This window comes from Eubalaena glacialis, chromosome X, assembly GCF_028564815.1.
Source record: "Eubalaena glacialis isolate mEubGla1 chromosome X, mEubGla1.1.hap2.+ XY, whole genome shotgun sequence".
NCBI classification, from domain to species: Eukaryota; Metazoa; Chordata; class Mammalia; order Artiodactyla; family Balaenidae; genus Eubalaena; species Eubalaena glacialis.
In genome coordinates this window covers 83,082,063-83,108,620 of record NC_083736.1, presented here as the reverse complement: position 1 = coordinate 83,108,620, position 26,558 = coordinate 83,082,063, and positions in this window count along the sequence as shown.

Sequence of the window (26,558 nt, the reverse complement as noted above, 5' to 3'; positions counted from 1 at the left end):
AGTTCTTGTTTCTTTCCAAAATAATCACTTATGTTCTATGTTGTCTTTATCAGGTCTTTCATTAAGTAAACCTAGTCCACTCGACATTTAAAAGATCTAAGTTTTCCTCAGAATTATACAACCTTCTCTGCTCGCCTATGAAGTCTTTAATTGTCATTTTGGTTAAATGGATAACTAAGCATTGCTTCACAGTGAACTATAATCTTATTTAACTGTTTTAAATCCTTCTTGATATTTTTTGAAAACTTCCCAATATCAAATTCTATATGAAATCTTTTTGACTCAGAAACAACTTTGAGATATGAGATATTTCAGAGGCCCATGAAATATTTCAAAGATTGTTTCTCCTGGTAAAATGAGAGGTATTAAATTAATTAGGCTTATTTGGTATATTAAATTACATGGGAAGCATAGTCAAATAAGATATAATAAACTTTCTTAGTTTATATTGTATGAGTAAATGTTATTAATATGTGCTCTAAAATTATATGAAATTAAAAAAAAATCTGATATGTCCTGGTATAATGTTATCAGTTATAATTCTAATTATTACCTTACATTGTTGTCTGTCACAGAAATAACCTAACTTCCTTGTCAATTCTATTAAAATGAACTCTCAGATCTTAAAAAATGAACATTTTTAAGTCTTTTGTCATTTACAGAAATTTATTGTTTTACTCTGATACTGATAAATATGTTTTATCTTCAGAGATATTTATGAAAAGGACTCTGACACTCACTCTAATGTACAAGCTTCTGATAACCTTTCAGATCATACCATTGAACTTGGTAAGAATTTACAAAACTCTAATGAAGAAGCTGATGGCTTCATACACAATTAAGTCCTAATTACACAGGACTTAATGAATTAGTTAGGATAATTATTTTTTTTATGATTTTTGTTTTAAACACTGACAGTTCTTTTGTTTTTCTCTTTTAGATTTAAGGAAGCCTCTTCTCTAAGCTATATATGACTTGCAACAATTTGATAAACATTTATAAACAAAGATAAAATATTTATATTTTTTGCTCTACATGATACCTCCAAAATTCAGAAAGTCTTAGTGAGCATTCTTACTTTCATTGAAATATAGTTTTTTGCAGTGGCTCAATAAGAATCTTTAATGTGACACAATTGGAAACATTGTTTACATTACCAAGGCTTTGACTGGAATGTCATATTTGAGAGTGACATGCATTGACTTAGATATGACCAGACAGCTTTAAGAAACTAAGATTGACTTTATGGAACAATAAAGTCCCTTGGAAAAACAGCCTGGTACCTTGCTAACCAGCTGAGTAAGGAAGATCACTTCCTGAAAAGTGCAGAAAACCTCAAAATATTTTGGGTACATCAAGAAGAGGGGAATTCACCGAAATCTATCGGTATTGTAGGTAAAGTCTGATGGCAAATCTTTAGCTTGTCTTTCCTGGGCTCTAGAGGCCTTTAAGTTTTCAATCTGAGATTCCTTATGAAAAGAATCAGTAAAGCAAATTTCAAAGAGTCTACATGATCAATCACTATTCTTCTTACACTTATGTAAATAATCAGGTCAAGTTTATTGAAACTAGACTCATTTTGAAATCAGATTAGCTTTAATTTGGCTATACTTGGTAGAAATGAGGGTGAGTTTAGAAAGAAAAATTATGTTTCAGTAATATACGTTTTCTGAATATTAGATTCTAGTGCTGTTATTTTCCTTTGAGGTTCTGGTATTTACCTATAAACTGGACTAGATCCTGAATTCTTCCAGTTTCCCCCAATACCTGACCATGAACCTCCAAACTAATGTTTTCAGTTTTTCTCCCATCCTTTTGACTTAGAATCATTGACAAATAAAACTTCCCTTTTTCCAAAACTGTACATAGTAAATTGGACAACTTGATATAAACTTCAGAGAAATTAGCATAGCAGCATATGCATAGAAAATCTTTGTGTCTGTTGCTGGATGAGCCCCTCAGAAAGTTTACCTAACCACCCAATGACATCATCAGAGATATTTGAAACTGCAAAAGATGCTTCTACCCTGACATCTAAAAATCTTCTTCAACTGGCTCCCCCATGGATTTGGTGCCTTATTGTGATCCAGATTGCAACTAGTTATATATTAATCATTGTTTTAATTTGTTCTCTCTTTGTTGTTTTTAAACTATTTACACTCTGTATTTCTCACTGTTGGTCAGCTACTCAGGATATTAAGATTATGGTTGCTCAGAAGCTTGAATTGCTCAACTGGACACATTGTGCAATTCATAGCACAAATGAAGAGTCGACAGAATCCATCATTATATCAGGTCTGGACAATGCCTAAGTTCTACTTCCTGAAAACCTCCTTGTTGCTCAAATGTGGCTGTTCCCTTATGATCATGACTCATTTCTTTTTCCTCTTCCTTAGGACATGACATACCAGGAATGAGCCTTCCTGGCACCAAGGGACTCTTATTTAATAATATTGACAAATGATTGCTAACCCCATAAGGTAATTTATCATCAATATTGTCCAAAGAAAGATTTTGATCAAAAAGAGGAAATGTGGACTATGAACACCAAAATGGAGTCAATTATGTCAAAGGGATCTAAAATGGAGCCAAGGAGCCATTAGGGAAGCAGAGCTTACACAAGTCCACATCTTGATACAATATAAACTTTGGCCCTGGTCAGCCTGAGACCACCAGGAACTTATTTTCTTTACTCCCTAGAAATCGCAGCTTGGCAACCAATCTCTTCTACCAACACGTGACTGAATGCCTGCTGGCAACAATTGTAGTTCTGTAAAAATAACCTATGTAACTTTTCTGGAATGTCTTTGTATGTTGCCTTTATAAACCTCCACCATTTTTATATTTCACTGGGAGTACATTTGAGTGTTACTTGAATCACTGCCTCCTGAATTGCAGTTCTTAAGACCCCAAATAAACTCTTTTCTTATTTGCAGCTTTCTGTGTGTTTTGTTCTTTCTTTCTTTTTTCTCAGTTGACAGAATCTGTCCAAGAGCAGAGGCAGCTATGACAAAAAATCAAAATCCTTGGTTTCAGAATAAACTGAACTCAGTTCCAAGCTCTACTATATTATCTCTGTAATTCTGCCCAAATTGTGTATCTTCCCAAAGTCTCAGTTTTCTAATTGATAGTATCAGTATCTAAATATCAAAATTAATATGAAAATAAATGAGGTAATATATTTGAAAAACACTAACTCTAAAGTAATATTTATTTAAGAGGGTATTATTAATATAGTATATTTTAACACAGGAGGAAGACAGCTTTTGGTGAAAATAAGAATTCCCCCACATATTTATGTAGATCAATAAACATAATTCAGTCATTCTCAATATATAATATGCATTAAAATATCCTGAGGAGCTTTTTAAAATGCACATTCCTAGTCTAAGATGCCAGAAATGCAGATGTAGTAGGTCTGGGGCAAAACCTAGGAATATTTATGTTGAACAGCACCTGGGACAATCACAATACAGGTGGTCTTCAGCCTTTGTGAAATGCTGCCATAATCATCTATTAGCCTCTTTTGCCTTAGTTTAGATTTTGAACATCCATTTGCATATATATATATCAGTAAAATCAGATGGAGCAAATGAAGAAAGGAAAATTCATGAGTACTAACAATAGTATACTAGGACAACCTCTGTAGAAGTTATGTTGTATAGATGTGTTCTGCCATTGTTGGATCTCTACAGAGAAAATAAAAGATACTAAAGATTGAAAAATACAAAGAGCATAAGTTGTTTTCAACAATTCAACTTTTGAAGTTCCAATGTACTTTTATCTAAAAGACAAATCACGATAATAGAAAATCTGACCCCTAAAATTATCAGTTAACTAATTGAACAATGATTTAGATGAGAACAGATAAACATTAAGATAATTCATATTTTTTGTATTAATAATTATTCAACCTATGATAAGTAGGCATTTGAATTTATTCACTGCTGGATTTAATTCAATAGTGATTCTGACATTTAACAACTGAATATAGTACCAAACTGCTACATTTTATGTTCCAGGTCCACTCTTTCTCTCTCCCTGATATCCACCCTTAAGATCTATCTTTATATCTTTGGAATAGATTTAGTTGAACTCATTATCACACTACAGTGTTGAGCCACTCTATTAGCACTAATAAGTAAAGCTATATTCTACAGCTACAAAGTGTCATTCCTAGAATTTATCTAACAAAATGCACGTTGTTATACATGTAGTTTATATAGTAGATTTTAAATTTAGAATCTTCAGAGTATCTAACATTTCTTAAGTGCATATTTATTTCTCTGTTGTTTATTCATCTTTTTTATATCTGGAAAATAAAATGCTGCCATAACTTATATATTTAGTGTTAAATGCCTTATTTTTGCATATGTAACATAGAAGCATGCTTGTTAGGATTTAAATAGCCACCTAAGAAAAAGTTTAACAAACTGTGAACACAGTAATACACATAAACATACATGTTAACATTGAATTCTGACTTGTTTCAAATTGCGTTATTTTTGAGTGTCATCTTCCCAAAGATGTGTTTAACTAAATGATTCTAAATAGATTTAAAAATGGTTTTATCTAGTATATTCAGTGATCTATACTGTAAAATCCTGATTACATTTCTGGCCAAAAAATAACAAATGTATCTTCAGGACTTTCTATGTGCTGAGCACTAAGCTAAGCATTACAAATGTATATCATTTAATTCTCAAAACAACCTCAGGAAGATTCTTATTATCATATCCAATTTAGAAATAAACAGACACAGAGAGGTTATTCAAGCTGAAAATATTGCATAAAGTAATTTTTGGAGCCAATATTTGAACATATTTACTTTGCCTCAAGAGACTGCACTCTTAACTATCACATTAGAGTCTTGACTGATTTAATCTCTAGAACTACATCTTGAATCAAGAAGGTAAGACTATAACTTCAAACTATAATTAATCATGAAAATGAAAGGAACAATAACTTTCTGTTTACCCCATGATTAAGTAAATGCATGTGACAAAGTTCAGAAGAATGATTCTACTAAATTGTTAGTCACCACAATGACATTATCAGAAGGAACATGAGAATGTTTGCCTTTTTATTTATTATTTTAAGGAACTGTATTGGTGTTGAATGGTTTCAACCCAGATTGGAATGTACATCTGAGAAGCCATTGTAACCACATCATATACAAATATGTTAAATTTTAATATAAATTATAAGTGTATATTAAATCTTAAATATAAGTTAAGGGGGAAGGAAAGAGTTAATTCAGCAGGTCTGGGTTACTCAAAATCTGCAGATTCAAAAGAAAGTCTTGTTTTAAGGATAGACCCTTGGCTGGCTTTTGGGAGATAACTAACTTCTGAGTCCTTGTACTGTTCTGCCAATGAATGTCTTTCTATGCCTGAGGTTTTCAGCCATGCTGTACCAGTTTGTCAAGATAAGTTTATAATAACAATGTTATTTATAGTGAAAGCCTGTTTTGCTCTAGGCAGGGTTTGATTCTGAGTAGCTGAGGTTAGTTATGTGAGTGTTGCATGCCTGACTGATTCCCAGTAAGAATACAGGAATCCAAGACTTAGGTGAGCCACTCATTTTGGAAACATTTCACACACATCAGATATCATTGCTGAGAGAATTAAGTGCATCCCTGTGTGACTCCACTGTCAGGGGATACCCGTAAGCTAGTTCTTGGTTTCTCCTGGATTTTGCCTCATGTGCCTTTTCCCTTTGCTGATTTCAATGTATATCATTTGTATAAATTAAATTATATAAATTATAAATTTATATAAATTACAAATCTGAGAATATAAGGTTTTCTGAGTCCTGTGAGTCCGTCTAGTGAAACATGGGCCCTGAAGGTGGTTTTGGGCCCCCTGATATAGAATCTAAGTAATTTAGTCTCCAGATAGACTTTTTCTATATAAAAAGTTTTAATATTATACCATTAAATATGATAATTGCTGCTTTATTATAGATAATATTTAAAATAGAAATAGCACTTTATTCTGCTTGTTGAGATTTTTTATCATGAATTGCTGGTAAATATTAGCAAGTGTTTTTTATTCATATATTGAGATAATAATATTTTTTACCTTTGTTAATTTGGTGAATTTTATTGATTTTCTAATTTTAAATTAAATTAAATTTCCAAAAATAAAAGCTCAGCATGGGTCTAATATATTACTTCTACATTTTTGCATATTGCTGAATTCACTTTGCTAATAATCTGTTTAGGAGTTTGTATCTATATTCATAAAATATATTACTCTATAATTTTTCATTGTTATAATATTCATTTCAGATTATGTATCAAGGCTTTTGTGGACTCATGGAACAACTCTGGAAGTGTTCCCTGTCTAGTTCTGTTACTGTGTTATTTCTTCATTAAATTTTGAAACAAACCAGTGAGGTTTTTATGTTTATAAAATGTGTAGAAGTAGAATCATACTAGACTATTATTTTGTTTCTGAAATCATTTGGTCAATATTATGATTGTGAGATTGACCTATATTGTTTTATGTAGAAATACTTTTTTTTTTCATTTAAATACCAAATACCATATTCTCATTTAAATATCTTGTAGTTTTAACACATCAAAAGCAATTTATCCTTTCTATCATTGATGGAAATTTGAGTTGATTTCAGTTTGGAGTAATATGAATAGTGCTTCAATGAAACTTATTAGAAGTTTATTTTAGTGAGCATATATCTGTATTTCTCTTTAGTGTATAGTAGGGGTAGATTTCTTGTGTGTCATATAATTTAGTTTTAGAAGGAACTATAGGGGAACATTTTTCTATCTTCTTAGAGTCTCTGGCTGGGCCTGATAATATTAAGTTGACATAAGACAGATTACCATAAGAAAAGCAATCAAATATACACACATAAGAATTATAAGAACAGAAATGAAAGACAACATCAACTGCCAATGAGAATGCAGAGCAGACTCTCATACAGTGATAGTGGAAGTGCAAACTGATAATACTTTAGAAAATTAAAATTTGTGAATACTGAAGGGGTTCAGAACATACCATCCCAAAATATGTTCATTTGACATATTGACTATTTTGAGTTAAAAGCACTAGAAAAACAGTTACAAGGAAAGCATTCTGACTTCCCCTTTTCCTGATGAATACAGAAGATAAACATTTTATGTAGCAGATGCCCTACCTGCAACTTTAGTAAAAAAAAAAACAAAAACATTCTTTAACACTAGAGGTAGGGAGTAGAAGTCAAAAAGAATCTGTACAAACAAACCTTGTTAAAATAACACTTATATTCTTTTAATCTCCCCATATATTTTAGTTACTTTTTGCAGTTACTACTCTTCGTTCAACCTAGTATGTAAGCATTTAGGTCTCACTGCTTTTGGGTTTTTAATTTTTCTATGAAGTCTCCCATATACATACATATTAGAGAAGGGAAGCAAAACCAAAAGAGTTAGTCTAACAGAAATAATGTATTATTATAAATGTACAATAAGTAAAATACGGTACAGTTGACACTTGAACAATGTAGGGGTTAGGGGCCCCAACCCTCCAAGCAGTCAAAAATCCATGTATAAATTTACAGTAAGTCCTTCATAGCTGCAATTTTGTACCTGTGGATTCAACCAGCTGCAGATGTTATAATACTGTAGTATGTATTTATTGAAAAAAATCCACATATAAGTGAACCTATGCAGTTCAAACCTATGTTTTTGAAGGGTCAACTGTATTGTAGGTGTAAAGATAGATAAATGGCCACAAATACTGTTGCTTTATGGTAAAGGTGGAACTACAGTGCTTAAGCAAATAATAACCTTTCTAATGTGTAGAGCTGAGTCAATTGGATAACTGTATGGAACAATATATTAAGAGCTCACCAGACACTGTACAAAAATAGTATAATAAATTTCAAATGGAGGAATATCAGAGGTAATGGCAGATTAAGAATCTGCAAAAATCTGCTCTTCCATAAAAACAATGAGAACAATGCAAAAATTGTCAAAATCAACTTTCTCAGAACTCTAGAAATTAACTAAATTCTTGCAATAATCCAAGGAGTGAATATCTGAATCTTATTTAAAGCAGCGAGTTTTGTGTCATTTTAACTAGCCCTGTTTACATCTCCTCTGCTTCAGATCTGTAGTAACATTGAAAATCATCAGCCCACAATCAAGCTGAAAGCCAATAGCCTGACAGTCATCAGAAAGACATAACACAGATGGAGCTCATATAACATCTACTTCCAGAGAACTGTCATTATTTAAACTGTCTGGTGGTTCCCTGGTAGAAACCATTCTCAAAACTTTTATTTTTTAATTTGACTGTACTTGGAATTAACCTAATGTAAAAAGTCTATTCCCCAAAGTTGTTTGTCAGAAAATTAAAGGCAATTTTTAAGATTGCAGCTGTCTAAGATTTTGATAAGAGTTGGAGTAAACAACAGACTGACAAAAAGCTTAAAAACAAAAACTGGGAAATGTGTCATTCATAGGGACTTTGATAAGCTCTGACATATTCCTGGGAATCCAGAAGGTTACTTTCATGAGTTGGGCTGAATGTATGCTCAGAAAAATAGGCAAAAGTCCTTAAACCCTCTTTTTGGCCTGGCCTTTTAGGATCTGCAAAATTAGGAAGTGAAGGCTTAGATAGATTTGTCAACCGACTGGCTGAGTGTGACTCAACATGCACACAGACTGGATAACTTATTAGTTCTAGGCGTTTAAGAAAATCTATGTACAGTCATGAGATGATGACTAAGCTAATTGAGCAGAGACTTCATTGACCACATGCAAGAAAAGAATACAGACATTTCAGCATTAGATTATTAAAGTCAGCACAAAGAAGCAAATAATAAAAACCCCCAAACACTATTAAGAACAACATTTTAAAATAATCCTGGAAAGAGGGGAAATCTGATTTCTAGAGCTGTCACTTTATATTATTTAAAACGTCTAAATTTCAACAAAAAACACAAGACATTAAAACAAACAAGAAATTATATTCCATTTATAAAGAAGTAAAGCAGTCAATAGATATTAGAAATTTCAAATTATGTGGAACTTAGACAATATGTTTTATTTTATTTTATTTATTTATTTTTTATCATCTTTATTGGAGTATAATTGCTTTACAATGGTGTGTTAGTTTTTGCTTTATAACAAAGTGAATCAGCTATACTTATACATATATCCCCATATCTCCTCCCTCTTGCATCTCCCTCCCATCCTCCCTATCCCACCCCTCTAGGTAGTAACAAAGCACTGAGCTGATATACCTGTGCTATGCAGCTGCTTCTCACTAGCTATCTATTTGACATTTCGTAGTGTATATATGTCCATTCCACTCTCTGACTTCGTCCCAGCTTAACTTTCCCATTCCCAGTGTCCTCAAGTCCATTCTCTATGTCTGCTTCTTTATACCTGTCCTGTACCTCGGTTCCTCAGAACCTTTTTTTTTTTTTTCAGTTCCATATATATGTGTTAGCATACGGAATTTCTTTTTCTCTTTCTGACTTACTTCACTCTGTATGACAGACTATAGTTCCATCCACCTTACTACAAAAAAACTCAATTTCATTTCTATTTATGGCTGAGTAATATTCCATTGTGTATATGTGTCACGTCTTCTTTATCCATTTATCTGTCGATGGACACTTAGGTTGCTTCCATGTCCTGGCTATCGTAAATAGTGCTGCAATGAAAATTGTGGTACATGACACTTTTTGAATTATGGTTTTCTCACGGTATATGCCCAGTACTGGGAATGTTGGGTCATATGGTTGTTCTATTTTTAGTTTCTTATGGAACCTCCATACTGTCCTCCAAAGTGGCTGTATCAGTTTACATTCCCACCAACAGTGCAAGAGGGTTCCATGTTCTCCACACCCTCTCCAGCATTTATTGTTTGTAGATATTTTGATGATGGCCATTCTGAACAGTGTGAGGTGATACCTCATTGTAGCTTTGATTTGCATTTCTCTAATAATTAGTGATGTTGTGTATTCTTTCATGTGTTTGTTGGCAATTTGTATATCTCCTTTGGAGAAATGTCTACTTAGGTCTTCTGCCCATTTTTTGATTGGGTTGTTTGTTTTTTTGATATTGAGCTGCATGAGCTGCTTGTAAATTTTGGAGATTAATCATTTGTCAGTAGCTACATTTGCAAATATTTTCTCCCATTTCGAGTGTTGTCTTTTCATCTTGTTTAAGTTTTCCTCTGCTGTGAAAAGGTTTTAAGTTTCATTAGGTCCCCTTTGTTTATTTTTGTTTTTATTTCCATTTCTCTAGGAGGTGGGTCAAAAAGGATCTTCCGTGATTTATGTCATAGAGTGTGCTGCCTATGTTTTGCTCTAAGAGTTTTATAGTGTCTGGCCTTACATTTAGGTCTTTAAGCCATTTTGAGTTTATTTTTGTGTATGTTGTTAGGGAGTGATTTAATTTCATTCTTTTACATGTAGCTGTCCAGATTTCCCAGCAACACTTACTGAAGAGGCTTTCTTTTCTCCATTGTACATTCTTGCCTCCTTTATCAAAGATAAGGTGACCATATGTGCATGGGTTTATCTCTGAGCTTTCTATCCTGTTTCATTGATCTATATTTCTGTTTTTGTGCTACTACCATACTGTCTGGATTAATGTAGCTTTGTAGTATAGTCTGAAGTCTGGGGACCTGATTCCACCACCTCCAATTTTCTTTCTCAAGATTGCTTTGTCTGTTCAGGGTCTTTTGTATTTCCATACAAATTGTGAAGTTTTTTGTTCTCATTCTGTGAAAAATGCCATTGGTAATTTGATAGGGATTGCACTGAGTCTGTAGATTGCTTTGGGTAGTATAGTCATTTTCACAATGTTGATTCTTCCAATACAAGAACATGGTACATCTCTCCATCTGTTTGTATCATTTTAAATTTCTTTTATCAGTGTCTTATAGTTTTCTGCATACAGACCTTTCATATCCTTTGGTAGGTTTATTATTCTTAGGTATTTTATTCTTTTTGTTGCAATGGTAAATGGGAGTGTTTCTTAATTTCTCTTTCAGACTTTTCATCATTAGTGCATAGGAATGCAAGAGATTTCTGTGCATTAATTTTGTATCCTGCTACTTTACCAAATTCATTGATTAGCTATAGTTGTTTTCTGGTAGCATGTTTAGCATTCTCTATGTATAGTATCATGTCATCTGCAAACAGTGACAGCTTTACTTCTTCTTTTCTGATTTGGATTTGTTTTATCTCTTTTTCTTCTCTTATTGCTGTGGCTAAAACTTCCAAAACTATGTTGAATAATAGTGGTCGGAGTGGACAACCTTGTCTTATTCCTGATCTTAGAGGAAATGGTTTCAGTTTTTCACCATTGAGAACGATGTTGGCTGTGGGTTTGTCATATATGGCCTTTATTATGCTGAAATAATTTCCCTCTATGCCTACTTTCTAGAGCATTTTTATCATGACTGGGTGTTGAATTTTGTCAAAAGCTTTTTCTGCCTCTATTGAGATGATCAAATGGTTTTTGTTCTTCAATTTGTTAATATGGTGTATCACACTAATTGATTTGCATATATTGAAAAATTCTTGCATTCCTGGGATGAACCCCACTTGATCATGGTGTATGATCCTTTTAATGTGCTACTGGATTCTGTTTACTAGTATTTTCGCATCTATGTTCATCAGTGATATAGGCCTATAGTTTTCTTTCTTTATGACATCTTTGTGTGGTTTTTGTATCAGGGTGATGGTGGCCTCGTAGAATGAGCTTGGGAGTGTTCCTTCTTCTACAATATTTTGGAAGAGTTTGAGAAGGATACGTGTTAGCTCTTCTGTAAATGTTTGATAGAATTCACCTGTAAAGCCATATGATCTTGGACTTTTGTTTGTTGGAAGATTTTTAACCACAGTCTCATTTTCAGTGCTTGTGATTGGTCTGTTTATATTTTCTATTTCTTCCTGGTTCAGTCTCAGAAGGTTGTACTTTTCTAAGAATTTGTGCATTTCTCCCATGTTGCCCATTTTATTGGTATATAGGTGCTTGTAGTAATCTCTCATGGTCCTTTGTATTTCTGCAATGTCAGTAGTTACTTCTCTTTTTTCATTTCTCTTTCTGTTAATTTGAGTCTTCTCCCTTTTTTTCCTGATGAGTCTGGCTAATGTTTTATCAATTTTGTTTATCTTCTCAAGAACCAGCTTTTAGTTGTATTGATCTTTGCTATTGTTTTCTTCATTTATTTTTCATTTATTTCTGATCTGAACTTCGTGATTTCTTTCCTTCTACTAACTTTGGGGTTTTTCTGTTCTTCTTTCTCCAATTGCCTTAGGTGTAAGGTTAGGTTGTTTATTTGAGATGTTTCTTGTTTCTTGAGGTGGATTGTACTGCTCTAAACTTCCCTCTTAGAATTTCTTCTGCTGCATCCCATAGGTTTTAGATCATCATGTTTTCATTGTCGATTGTTTCTAGGTATTTTCTGATTTCCTCTTTGATTTCTTCAGTGTTCTCTTCGTTATTTAGTAGTGTATTGTTTAGCATGCATTAGTATTTTTTACAGATTTTTTCCTGTATTTGATATCTATTCTTATAGTGTTGTGTTCAGAAAAGATACTTGATACAATTTCAGTTTTCTTAAATTTACCAAGGCTTGATTTGTGACCCAACATATGATCTATCCTGGAGAATGTTTCATAAGCACTTGAGAAGAAAGTGTATTCTGTTGTTTTTCAATGGAATGTCCTATAAATATCAATTGTCTGTCTTGTTTAATGTATCATTTAAAATTGTGTTTCTTTATTTATTTTCATTTTGGATGATCTGTCTATTGGTGAAAGTGGGGTGTTAAGGCCCCCTAGTATGACTGTGTTACTGTCGATTCCCCATTTTATTTCTGTTAGCATTTGCCTTATAACTTGAGGTACTCCTATGTTGGGTGCCTAAATATTTACAATTGTTATATCTTTTTCTTGGATTGATCCTTTGATAACTATGCAGTGTCCTTCTTTGTCTCTTTAATAGTCTTTATTTTAAAGTCTACTTTTTCTGATATGAGTATTGCTACTCCAGCTTTCTTTCGATGTCCATTTGCATGGAATATCTTTTTCCATCCCCTCACTTTCAGTCTGTATGTGTCCCTAGGTCTGAAGTGGGTCTCTTGTAGACAGCATATATATGGGTCTTGTTTTTGTATCCATTCAGCCAGTCTACGTCTTTTGGTTGGAGCATTTAATCCATTTACATTTAAGGTGGTTATCGATATGTATGTTCCTATTAGTATTTTCTTAACTGTTTTGGGTTTGTTAATGTAGGTCTTTTCCTTCTCTTGTGTTTCCTGCCTAGAAAAGTTCCTTTAGCATTTGTTGTAATGCTGGTTTGGTGGTGCTGACTTCTCTTAGCTTTTGCTTATTTGTAAAGGTTTTCATGTCTCCATCGAATCTGAATGAGATCCTTGCTGTGTATAGTAATCTTGGTTGTAAGTTTTTCCCTTTTATCACTTTAAATATGTCCTGCCACTCCCTTCTGGCTTGCAGAGTTTCTGCTGAGAGATCAGCTGTTAACCTTATGGGGATTCCCTTGTATGTTATTTGTTGTTTCCCCTTGCTGCTTTGAATATTTGTTCTCTGTTTTTAATTTTTGATAGTTTGATTAATATGTGTCTTGGTTGTTTCTCCTTGGATTTATCCTGTATAGGACTCTCTGCACTTCCTGGACTTGATTGACTATTTCCTTTCCCTTATTAAGTTAGTTTTCAACTATAATCTCTTCAAATATTTTCTCAGTCCCTTTCTTTTTCTCTTCTTCTTCTGGGAACCCAATAATTTGAATGTTGGTGCATTTAATGTTGTCCCAGAGATCTCTGAGAATGTCCTCAATTCTTTTCATTCCTTTTTCTTTTTTCTTCTCTGCGGTAGTTATTTCCACTATTTTGTCTTCCAGGTCACTTTTCCGTTCTTCTGCCTCAGTTATTCTGCTATTGATACCTTCTTGAGAATTTTTAATTTTATTTTTGTGTTGTCGATCATTGTTTGTTTGCTCTTTTGTTCTTCTAGGTCCTTGTTAAACGTTTCTTGTATTTTCTCCATTCTATTTCCAAGATTTTGGATCATCTTTGCTATCATTACGCTGAATTCTTTTTCAGGTAGACTGCCTATTACCTCTTCCTTTGTTTGGGTTTTTACCTTGCCCCTTCATCTTCTGTGTGCTTCTCTGTCTTCTCATTTTGCTTAATGTACTGTGTTTGGTGTCTCCTTTTCTCAGTCTGCAGGTTCTTACTTCCTGTTGTTTTTTTGTCTGCCCCCAGTGGCTAATATTGGTTCACTGTGCTGTGTAGATTCCTGATGAAGTGGACTGGTTCCTGTGTTCTGGTGGATGAGGGTGGATCTTGCCTTTCTGGTGGGCAGGTCCACGTACATTCGTGTGTTTTGAGGTGTGTGTGACCTTATTATGATTTTAGGCAGCCTCTCTGCTAATGGGTGGGGTTGTGTTGCTGTCTTGCTGGTTGTTTGACATAAGGTGTCCAGTACTGTAGCTTCCTGGTTAATGACTGGAGCTGGGTCTTAGCGTTGAGATGGAGATCTCTGGGAGACCTTTCACCGTTTGACATTTTATGGAGCTGGGATGTCTGTGGTGGACCAATGTGCTGAACTCGGCTCTCCCACCTCAGAGGCACAGGCCTGACACCCGGCCAGAGCATGAAGACCCTGACAGCCAGACGGGGCTGAGAAGAAAAATGAGAAAAATTTAAAAAGAAAGAAAAATAAAATAAAATAAAGTTATTAAAATAAAATTTATTAAAAATAAAGAAAATTTAAAAGTCATTTAAAAAAAGAAAGAAAGAAGAGAGCAACCTAACCAAAAAACAAATCCACCATTGATAACAAGAACTAAAAACTATACTAAAAAAAAATAAATAAATAATGGACAGACAGAACCCTAGGACAAATGGTAAAAGCAAACCTATACAGACAAAATCACACAAAGAAGCATACACGTACACCCTCACAAAAAGAGAAAAAGGAAAAAAAACATATATATCTATATACATAAAGAAAAGATAGCAACCGAATCAATAAACCAATCTACCAATAATAACAAACTTTAAATACTAAACAAAGATAAACATAAAACCAGATACAAATTAGATGCAGAAATCACACCTCAAGTCTACAGTTGCTCCCAGAGCCCACCGCCTCAATTTTGGGATGATTCTTTGTCTCTTCAGGTATTCCAGAGATGTTGGGTACATCAAGTTGATTGTGGAGATTTAATGCACTACACCTGAGGCTGCTGGGAGAGCTTTCCCTTTCTATTCTTTTTTCCCATAGCTCCTGGTGTTAAGCTTTGGATATGGTCCCACCACTTCATGTAGGTCACCTGAGGGCATCTGTTCCTTGACCAGACAGGACAGGGTTAAAGTAGCAGGTGATATGCTTCTCTGGCTCACTCAGGCTGGGGGCAGTGTGGGTTACGGAATGTGGGGTGAGCCTGCGGTGGCAGAGGCCGGCCTGACCTTGCAACAGCCTGAGGTGCACCGTGTGTTGTCTCAGGGAAGTTGTCCCTGGATCAAGGGATCCTGGCAGTGGTGGGCTGCACAGGCTCCCAGGAAGGGTGGTGTGGATAGTGACCTGTGCTTGCACACAGGCTTCTTGGTGGCTGCAGAAGCAGCCTTAGGGTTTCAGGCCCATCTCTGGTGTCCGCGCTGATAGCCATGGCTTATGTTGTCCTTGGATTTCATTTAAGTGGTGCTCTGAATCCCCTCTCCTTGTGTACCCCAAAACAATGGTCTCTTGTCTCTTAGGCTGGTCCAGATTTTTTCCAGACTCCCTCCCGCCTATCTCTGGTGCACTAGCCCCCTTCTGGCTCTGTTCATGGAGCCAACCCCAGTCCTCTCCCTGGCATCTGACCTCCGAACCTGAAGCCTCAGCTGTCAGCCCCCACATGCCCCAGCGGGTGAGCAGACAAGCCTCTCAGGCTGGTGAGTGCTGGTCAGCACTGATCCTCTGTGTGGGAGTCTCTCTGCTTTGCCCTCTACACCCTTATTTCTGCACTCTCCTCCGTGGGTCCAAAGCTTCCCCCTGTCACCTCCCGTCTCCACCAGTGAATGGGCTTCCTAGTGTGTGGAAACTTTTCCTCCTTCACAGCTCCCTCCTAGAGGTGCAGGTCCTGTCCCTTTTCTTTTGTCTCTGTTTTTTTCTTTTTTCTTTTGTTCTACCCATGTACGTGGGGAGTTTCTTGCCTTTTGGGAAGTCTCTGGTCTTCTGCCACCATTCAGTAGGTGTTCTGTAGGAGTTGTTCCACATGTAGATGTATTTCTGATGTATTTGTGGGGAGGAAGTTGATCTCCACTTCTTACTCCTCCACCATCTTGAAAGTCCAACAATATACTTTTAAATAATGAATAGGTAAAAAATAAATCACAAGGTAAATTAGAAAATACTTTGAAATTAATGAAATTAAAACACAAATCCAAAAAGGGGATGCAGCTAAAGTAATGCTTTAACAAATAATGTACAGATATAGATACCATCATAAAAAGAAGAAACATCAAATCAATAAACTGACCTTCTATTAAGAAACTAGAAAAACAGAGCAAATTAAATCCAAGTAAAGCATAAAAAATAATAAATACTAAAATGGAAATAAAAGGCAGGTAGGAAAACAACAGAAATAATTAATAAAAATAGGTTATTTGAACATAATAACAAAACTCACAGTACTTTAATTAGATGATGAGGAGTGAAAGGAAAATTTAATTATTAAATGAGAAATGAAAGATGAGCTAATACTACTGAACTTACAAAATAAAATGTGTAACAAGGGAATTCTATAAAGAAATAATCTGTATGCAACTAATTAGCTTACCTAAGTGAAGTGGACAAATTGTTAGAAAGAAAAAGTTAAATTACACTGACTCAATAAGAAATAGAAAGTCTGAATAGCTATATTCAGTAAAGAGAATGAGATAGTAAGAAAATAATTTTTTCTACTAAGTAAAGCCCAGTAAGAGAAAGCTTCATGAATTCTATCAAATATTTAAAGTGGAATTGAAATAAATCCTTCACAATATCTTTTAGAAATGGAAGAGGCTGGGAAACTTTTCAACTGAATGTATGAGATCAGTATCACCTGATACTAAATCCAAAAACTTTATTTAAAAAAAATGACTTTCAACCAGTATCTCTTATGAACATAGATGCAAATATTCTAAACAAAATATGAGCTTACTGAATGTATCAACATATAAAAATGAAGTTCAACATGACATAGAGGGATTTATCCCAGAAAAGTAAAGTAGATTCAACATACAAAAATTAATCAGCGTGATACATCACAGTAATAGAATAACAAACAAATGGAATAAGAAAACAAAAATGTCCATAATCATCTTGATATAGAACAAGAAGAAAACATGCACAAAAAAAAAAGAATTTGGCAAAATGCTATACTATTTCATAATAAAAACACTCACCAAACTAGAAATAGAAGGGAAATGCCTTAACCTGGAAAAGGACATATATGAAAATATCTGAAGCCAACATTTATTTGTAATGGCAAAATTTTGATACTTTTCCACTAAGATCAATAACAAAACAGGTTTTGCACTCTCAGCGCTTGTATTCAAGATTGTCCTATAGTTTCTAATTATGGCAATAAGTCAAAGAAAAAATGCGTATAGATTGAAAGTAGTAAAAGTATCACCATTTACACATGCTGTGGTTTTATATATAGAATTCCAAAGGAATCTACAAGATAATCTATTAAAACTAATGAACAAATTTAGCAAGGTTAAAAGTTATAAGATCAATATATACAAAAATCTGTTCCAATTCTATACATTGTCAATAACCAATCAAAATGAAAATAAGAAACAATTCCATTTACACTAATGCCAAACAGGGTAAAATATTTAGAAATTATTTTAGCAAAAGAAATGTAAAATTTATACACTGAAAACTAAGAAAAATTATCTAAATGAATGAAAGAAGATCCAAACATGCAAAAAGATTCCATGTTTATGGATTGGAAGACTTAATATTGTTAAAATGGCAATAACCCCCTATGAATCAAGAAGGGCATGCACATACACAATTGTTGGACACATACTCAGAAAAGATCCCAAAAGACCATACATTTTCACTTTTGGCTGATTTTCAGAACCCACACAAACACGGAGTAAGTGCAAAGACAGAGTTGCAAACAGCTTGGGTAAGGATTAATGGAGTGTCCCAACACGGAGTCAATCTTCAAAGAATGGGAAAGATTTGTTGTTGCTGTTATTGTTGTTGTTGTATTGGCTCCAGGTATTTAAGCAAACTTCTTCAAATGACTAGCTGGCCATGAAGCAAATAGAACTGAGACTTTAGTGACAACAAATGACAAAGAATACAGTCTTTGTCAAATTAGTTTAAGAAAGTCATGAAGCAAACAATTATAACCCACAAGAAACAGCAACAAAAAGCCTGGGGATGGGGAGAATTGGATTGCTAAACTTACCACTTTCCTATGTTCAAAATATCCAGTATTCAACACAAAATTACAAGGAATGCAAAGAAAAGAGAAAATGTGGGCCAGTCACAGGAAAAAAATGAATTAATATAAACTGTCCCTGACACTTAGACTTACTAGACAAAGACTTTAGTCAATTATCCTAAATATGATTTAAGAGCAATAGAAAATCACAACCAAATAACTAAAGGAAAGCAGGAAAACAATGTCTTTTTATAAGGAGTATATCAATAAAGAAATGGAAATTATAAATAAGAACTAAATAGAAATTCTGAAGATGAAAAGTAAAAAACTGAAATGTAAAATTTATGAGAGGTGTCTGATAGTAGATTTGAGCAGCCAGGACAAAGAATCAGCAAACATGAAGATAGATTAATTAAGATCATCCAATCTGAGGATAAGAGAGAAAAAGAATGAACAAACATAGAATCTAAGAGACTTGTTGGACATCAAAAAAATACAAACATTAACATAAAGGGAGTTCCCAGAAAGATAGAAGAGAGAGGGGGGCCTAAAATTATTTGAAGATTATGGCAAATATTTCCCAAATTTAATGAAAAGTAGGAATCCATACATCCAAGAAGCTCAACAAACTCCAAGAAGGATGAACTCTGAGATTTACAGGGAAGGCATATTATAATCAAATTGTAGAAAGACAAAGAGAGAATCTTGAAAGCAGCAAGATAGAAATGACTCCTAACATATAAGGGCTCTTCAAAGAAAGAGCAATAGCTGATTACTTATCAGAAATCATGGAAGTCAGAAGGCAGTAGGATGAAAAATCAAAAGTAATGAAAGAAGAAAGAAACTGTCAACCAAGAATTTTATATCTGGCAAAACTATACTACAAAAAATGAAGAAAAAATTAAGACATCCCTAGATAAGTAAAAATCTCAGAGTTTGTTGCTAGTGAAGCTATCCAACAAGAATTGCTTAATGGAACCATACAGACAAATATGAAAGGTCACTAGAAATTAACTACAACCCATACAAAGGAATAAAGAACACTAGGAAAGGTAACTGCATATTTAAATGTAAAAGTCAGCATTATTGTATTTTTATTGGTTTGTTGTATTGGTTTATAAGTACTATTTAAAATTTGTTTCCATATAATTTAAAACACAAATACATAAAACAATAATTATAAATCTGTTAATGGTACAAAATGAATAAAAATATAATTTTTCAAAATAACTTTAAAAGGAGGTGGAAATGTGTATGGTAGAGTTTTCCATATTATTAAATCTGAGATAGTAGTAAATCAAACTATATTGTTGTATATTTGAATTATTCATTGTAATCCCCAGGGTTATCACTAATAAAATAAGTAAAAATGCACAGGAAATGGAAATTAGACAGTATTTTAAATGATGCATTAAAAAATATATAATAAAAAGAAATGTGTGGTGGAATTGAGAAAAAAAGATCAAAGACGTAGAAGAAACAAAAATACACGAAGTAAACTTGTTCTTTCTTATCAATAATTACTGTAAATAAATAGATTAAACTTTTCAATCAAAAGGTAGAGATTGCAGAATGGATAAAAAAAGAAAAAGAATCCGACAATGTACAAGAGATTCCATTTAGACTAAAACACACAAAGAGGATAAACATAAAAGGACAGAAAATATATTCAAATAAAATGTAAGCAAAAGAGACCTGTAGTGGTTATATTGTCTGACATTAATACATGTCAGACAAAATTGACTTTAAATTAAAAGAAAGTATAAGAAAGAAAGAATGAAATTCTATATTGATAAAAGGGTCAATTCATCAAGAAGATGTAACAAAAACATATGGAGGGAGTAAGTCAGCAAATTGGTGGTGTGAGTTGTTCCTTTTATTTTCTTACTCTTTGTCTTCTGATGATTAGATATGGCATATTATTCTATTTACTTTACTCTTTTTTATTTCTTATAGTTCTCAGAATATAAATTTTATATACTATGTTAGATTTATACCTTATATAGATTTTTTACTATTTATGTAGATTTTATCATTCGTATGCAGAGTATTATTTCTTAATTTCACCTTTTAGTTGTTTGTTACTAATATTGTGAAATAAAATAATTTTATATTTATCTTTTATGCTGGCAACACAATAAACTATTTTAATATACATTTTTATAGATTCTTTGAGATTTCTGACATAGCCAATAGTGATTGTGAGAGCTAAGGAATCAGGAAACAATCAAAATGTATTCATCTCAAATAATAGGGATCTCCACATGGAATTACATGGTGGGTACATCTAAGAATAAAAGGCAAAACTGAGAAGTGTTTTAAATCATCAATGTATAATGTTTTCAAGGAAGGTAGAAGAAGACAGAGGGTCATGTGTTGACTAGTGCTGTCAGGATTCTAATACAAAGTAGAAGATCCTTACTAAAGTAGCAACTACTAGAGAGGAATAATTGGAAGTACAATCCATCTTGAGCAAGAGAGGGAAGCTAGGATTAGAGAAAATTAATGATTAAGAAAATAAGAGTTTAAAATTCAGGAGTAATAGCATAGAAAATACTGGAGAGAGTTAAACTAAGAAGTCATGTATTCATTGCTTTATCATGATAATAGAAAGAGCTCTAGAACAATGCCTACAACAATGCTAACATTGTTGACACTCCTGCTCCCACTCTGCAGGTAGGAAACTCCTAAAATAAAGAAAATCTCATTTCTTGTAACCATGAGAATAAGTGAATGATTTTGTTCAAATCCCATGCAAAGGCAATTTTAGAATAGTGGAAATATTTATATGAATAATGCAAGATATAAAACTATAAACCAAAAACTATAAATCTTCAATTCATAGATTTAATGCAATTCCTATCAAAATTTTAGCAAGTTGTTTTTTTTTTTTTTTTGTAGGCTTTGACAAGCTTATTCTGAAATTTATATGGAAAATGACTGGCCCTAGAATAGCTAAAACAATTTTGACAAAGAAGAATAAAGTGATAAGAATCATACTACCTGATATTAAACCTTAGTGTATATCTAAGGTAATCATGAAGTGTAATATTTGCAGAGATCAATGGAACAGAATAGAGAATGCAGAAATAGACCCACACAAATATGCCCAAATGATTTTTGACAAAGTTGTAATAGCAATTCAATGGAGAAAAGAGATCCTATTTAACACATGTTGCTTAAGCAATTGTACACTGATAGGCAAAACATAAATTTCAAGATAAACCTAATTTCTTATACAAAAATTAACTTAAAATAAATTATAGACATAAATGTAAACCATAAACCTAAAACATTTATAAAAACTTAAATGGAGGGGAGGGGCAAGATGGCGGAAGAGTAAGACGTGGAGATCACCTTCCTCCCCACAGATACATGAGAAATACATCTACACGTGGAACTGCTCCTACAGAACACCCACTGAACGCTGGCAGAAGACGTCAGACCTCCCAAAAGGCAAGAAAATCCCCACGTACTTGGGTAGGACAAAAGAAAAAAGAAATAACAGAGACAAAAGAATAGGGACGGGACCTGCACCAGTGGGAGGGAGCTGTGAAGGAGGAAAGGTTTCCACACACTAGGAAGCCCCTTCGTGGGCAGAGACTGCGGGTAGCAGAGGGGGGAAGCTTCGGCGCCACGGAGGAGAGCGCAGCCACAGTGGTGCGGAGGGCAAAGCGGAGATTCCCGCACAGAGGAGCGGTGCCGACCAGCACTCACCAGCCCGAGAGGCTTGTCTGCTCAGCCGCCGGGGCGGGCGGGGCCTGGGAGCTGGGGCTCGGGCTTCGGTGCTAGCCGGGAGGGAGTCCGGGAAAAAGACTGCAGCTGCCAAAGAGGCAAGAGAATTTTTCTTGCCTCTTTGTTTCGCGGCGCGCAAGGAGAGGGGATACAGAGCGCCACCTAAACGAGCTCCAGAGACGGGCGCGAGCCGCGGCTATCAGCGCGGATCCCACAGCAACAGGGACGCAGAGGGAAAAACGGAGAGATTCCCGCACAGAGGCTCGGCGCCGAGCAGCACTCACCAGCCCGAGAGGCTTGTCTGCTCACCCGCCGGGGCGGGCGGGGGCTGGGAGCTGAGGCGCGGGCTTCGGTCGGATCCCAGGGAGAGGACTGGGGTTGGCTGCGTGAACACAGCCTGAAGGGTCTAGCGCACCACAACTAGCCGGGAGGGTGCACGAGAAAAGGTCTGCAGCTGCCGAAGAGGCGGGAGACTTTTTCTTGCCTCTGTTTCGCGGCGTGCAAGGAGAGGGGATTCAGAGCGCCACTTAAACGAACTCCAGAGACGGGCGCGAGCCGCGGCTATCAGCGCGGACCCCAGAGACGGGCATGAGACGCTAAGGCTGCTGCTGCCGCCACCAAACAGCCTGTGGGCGAGCACAGGTCATTCTCCACACCGCCCCTCCCGGGAGCCTGTGCAGCCCACCACGGCCAGGCTCCCGTAATCCGGGGACAACTTCCCCGGGAGAGCGCACGGCGCGCCTCAGGCTGCTGCAACGTCACGCCGGCCTCTGCCGCCGCAGGCTCGCCCCGCCTCCTCCGTACCGCTCCCTCCCCCCGGCCTGACTGAGCCAGAGCCCCCGAATCAGCTGCTCCTTTAACCCCGTTCTGTCTGGGCGGGGAACAGACGCCCTCAGGGGACCTACATGCAGAGGCGGGTCCAAATCCAAAGCTGAACCCCGGGAGCTGTACGAACAAAGAAGAGAAAGGGAAATCTCTCCCAGCAGCCTCAGAAGCAGCAGATTAAAGCTCCACAAACAACTTGATGTGCCTGCATCTGTTGAATACCTGAATAGACAACGAATCATCCCAAATTTAGGAGATAGACTTTGGGAGCAGGATATATTAACTTTTCCACTTTTCCTTTTTTGTGTGAGTGTAGATGTGTATGCTTCTGGGTGAGATTTTGTCTGTATAGCTTTGCTCTCACAGTTAGTCCTAGGGTTAGGTCCGTCCGTTTTTTTTTTTTTTTTTTTTGGCTTAAAAAATTTTTTTTTCCCTACTAAATGTTTTCTTAATAATTTTTTCCTTATTTTCTATTTTAAAAAAAATTTTTAATAAGTTTTTTCATATTTTTTATTTTAAAAAATTAAAAAATTTTTTTCTTAATAAATTTTTTCTAAATAATTTTTTCTTATTTTTAGTATAAAAAATTAATAAATCTATTTTTAAAAATTAAAAAAAATTTTTTTTCTTAATAAATTTACTCTTAATAATTTTTTTCTTATTTTTTATTATAATTGCTTTATTTTATTTTATTTTATCCTCTTTTTTTCTTTCTTTCCATTTTTTCTCCCTTTTATTCTGAGCCGTGTGGATGAAAGGCTCTTGGTGCTCCAGCCAGGCATCAGGGCTGTGCCTCTGAGGTGGGAGAGCCAACTTCAGGACACTGGTCCACAAGAGACCTCCCAGCTCCACGTAATACCAAACGGCGAAAATCTCTCACAGATCTCCATCTCAACATCAAGACCCAGCTTCACTCAACGACCAGCAAGCTACAGTGCTGGACACCCTATGCCAAACAACTAGCAAGAGAGGAACACAGCTCCATCCATTAACAGAGAGGCTGCCTAAAATCATAATAAGGCCACAGACACCCCAAAACACACCACCAGACGTGGACGAACCCACCAGAAAGACAACATCCAGCCTCATCCACCAGAACACAGGCACTAGTTCCCTCCACCAGGAAACCTACACAACCCACTGAACCAACCTTAGCCACTGGGGAAAGATACCAAAAACAACGGGAACTACGAACCTGCAGCCTGTGAAAAGGAGACCCCAAACACAGTAAGATAAGCAAAATGAGAAGACAGAAAAACACACAGCAGATGAAGGAGCAGGGTCAAAACACACCAGACCTAACAAATGAAGAGGAAATAGGTAGTCTACCTGAAAAAGAATTCAGAATAATGATAGTAAGGATGATCCAAAGTCTTGGAAATAGAATAGACAAAATGCAAGAAACATTTAACAAGGACGTAGAAGAACTAAAGAGGAACCAAGAAACGATGACAAGCACAATAAATGAAATTAAAAATACTCTAGATGGGATCAATAGCAGAATAACTGAGGCAGAAGAACGGATAAGTGACCTGGAAGATAAAATGGTGGAAATAACTACTGCAGACCAGAATAAAGAAAAAAGAATGAAAAGAACTGAGGACAGTCTCAGAGACCTCTGGGACAACATTAAACGCACCAACATTCGAATTATAGGGGTCCCAGAAGAAGAAGAGAAAAAGAAAGGGACTGAGAAAATATTTGAAGAGATTATAGTTGAAAACTTCCCTAATATGGGAAAGGAAATAGTTAATCAAGTCCTGGAAGCACAGAGAGTCCCATACAGGATAAATCCAAGGAGAAACACACCAAGACACATATTAATCAAACTATCAAAAATTAAATATAAAGAAAACATATTAAAAGCAGCAAGGGAAAAACAACAGATAACACACAAGGGCATCCCCATAAGGTTAACAGCTGATCTTTCAGCAGAAACGCTGCAAGCCAGAAGGGAGTGGCAAGATATACTTAAAGTGATGAAGGAGAAAAACCTACAACCAAGATTACTCTACCCAGCAAGGACCTCATTCAGATTTGATGGAGAAATTAAAACCTTTACAGACAAGCAAAAGCTGAGAGAGTTCAGCACCACCAAACCAGCTTTACAACAAATGCTAAAGGAACTTCTCTAGGCAAGAAACACAAGAGAAGGAAAACACCTACAATAACAAACCCAAAACATTTAAGAAAATGGGAATAGGAACATACATATCGATAATTACCTTAAATGTAAATGGATTAAATGCTCCCACCAAAAGACACAGACTGGCTGAATGGATACAAAAACAAGACCCATATATATGCTGTCTACAAGAGACCCACTTCAGACCTAGAGACACATACAGACTGAAAGTGAGGGGATGGAAAAAGATATTCCATGCAAATGGAAATCAAAAGAAAGCTGGAGTAGCAATTCTCATATCAGACAAAATAGACTTTAAAATAAAGACAATTACAAGAGACAAAGACGGACACTATATAATGATCAAGGGATCGATCCAAGAGGAAGGTATAACAATTGTAAATATTTATGCACCCAACATAGGAGCACATCAATACATAAGGCAAATACTAACAGCCATAAAAGGGGAAATCGACAGTAACACAATCATAGTAGGGGACTTTAACACCCCACTTTCACCAATGGACAGACCATCCAAAATGAAAATAAATAAGGAAACACAAGCTTTAAATGATACATTAAACAAGATGGACTTAATTGATATTTATAGGACATTCCACCCAAAAACAACAGAATACACATTTTTCTCAAGTGCTCATGGAACATTCTCCAGGACAGATCATATCTTGGGTCACAAATCAAGCCTTGGTAAATTTAGGAAAATTGAAATCGTATCAAGTATCTTTTCCGACCACAACGCTATGAGACTAGATATCAATTACAGGAAAAGATCTGTAAAAAATACAAACACATGGAGGCTACACAATACACTACTTAATAACGAAGTGATCACTGAAGAAATCAAAGGGGAAATCAAAAAATACCTAGAAACAAATGACAATGGAGACACGACGATCCAAAACCTATGGGATGCAGCAAAAGCAGTTCTAAGAGGGAAGTTTATAGCAATACAAGCCTACATCAAGAAACACGAAACATCTCGAATAAACAACCTAACCTTGCACCTAAAGCAATTAGAGAAAGAAGAACAAAAAAACCCCAAAGCTAGCAGAAGGAAAGAAATCATAAAGATCAGATCAGAAATAAATGAAAAAGAAATGAAGGAAACAATAGCAAAAATCAATGAAACTAAAAGCTGGTTCTTTGAGAAGATAAACAAAATTGATAAACCATTAGCCAGACTCATCAAGAGAAAAAAGGAGAAGACTCAAATTAATAGAATTAGAAATGAAAAAGGAGAAGTAACCACTGACACTGCAGAAATACAAACGATCATAAGAGATTACTACAAGCAACTCTATGCTAATAAAATGGACAACCTGGAAGAAATGGACAGATTCTTAGAAATGCACAACCTGCCGAGACTGAACCAGGAAGAAATAGAAAATATGAACAGACCAATCACAAGCACTGAAATTGAAACTG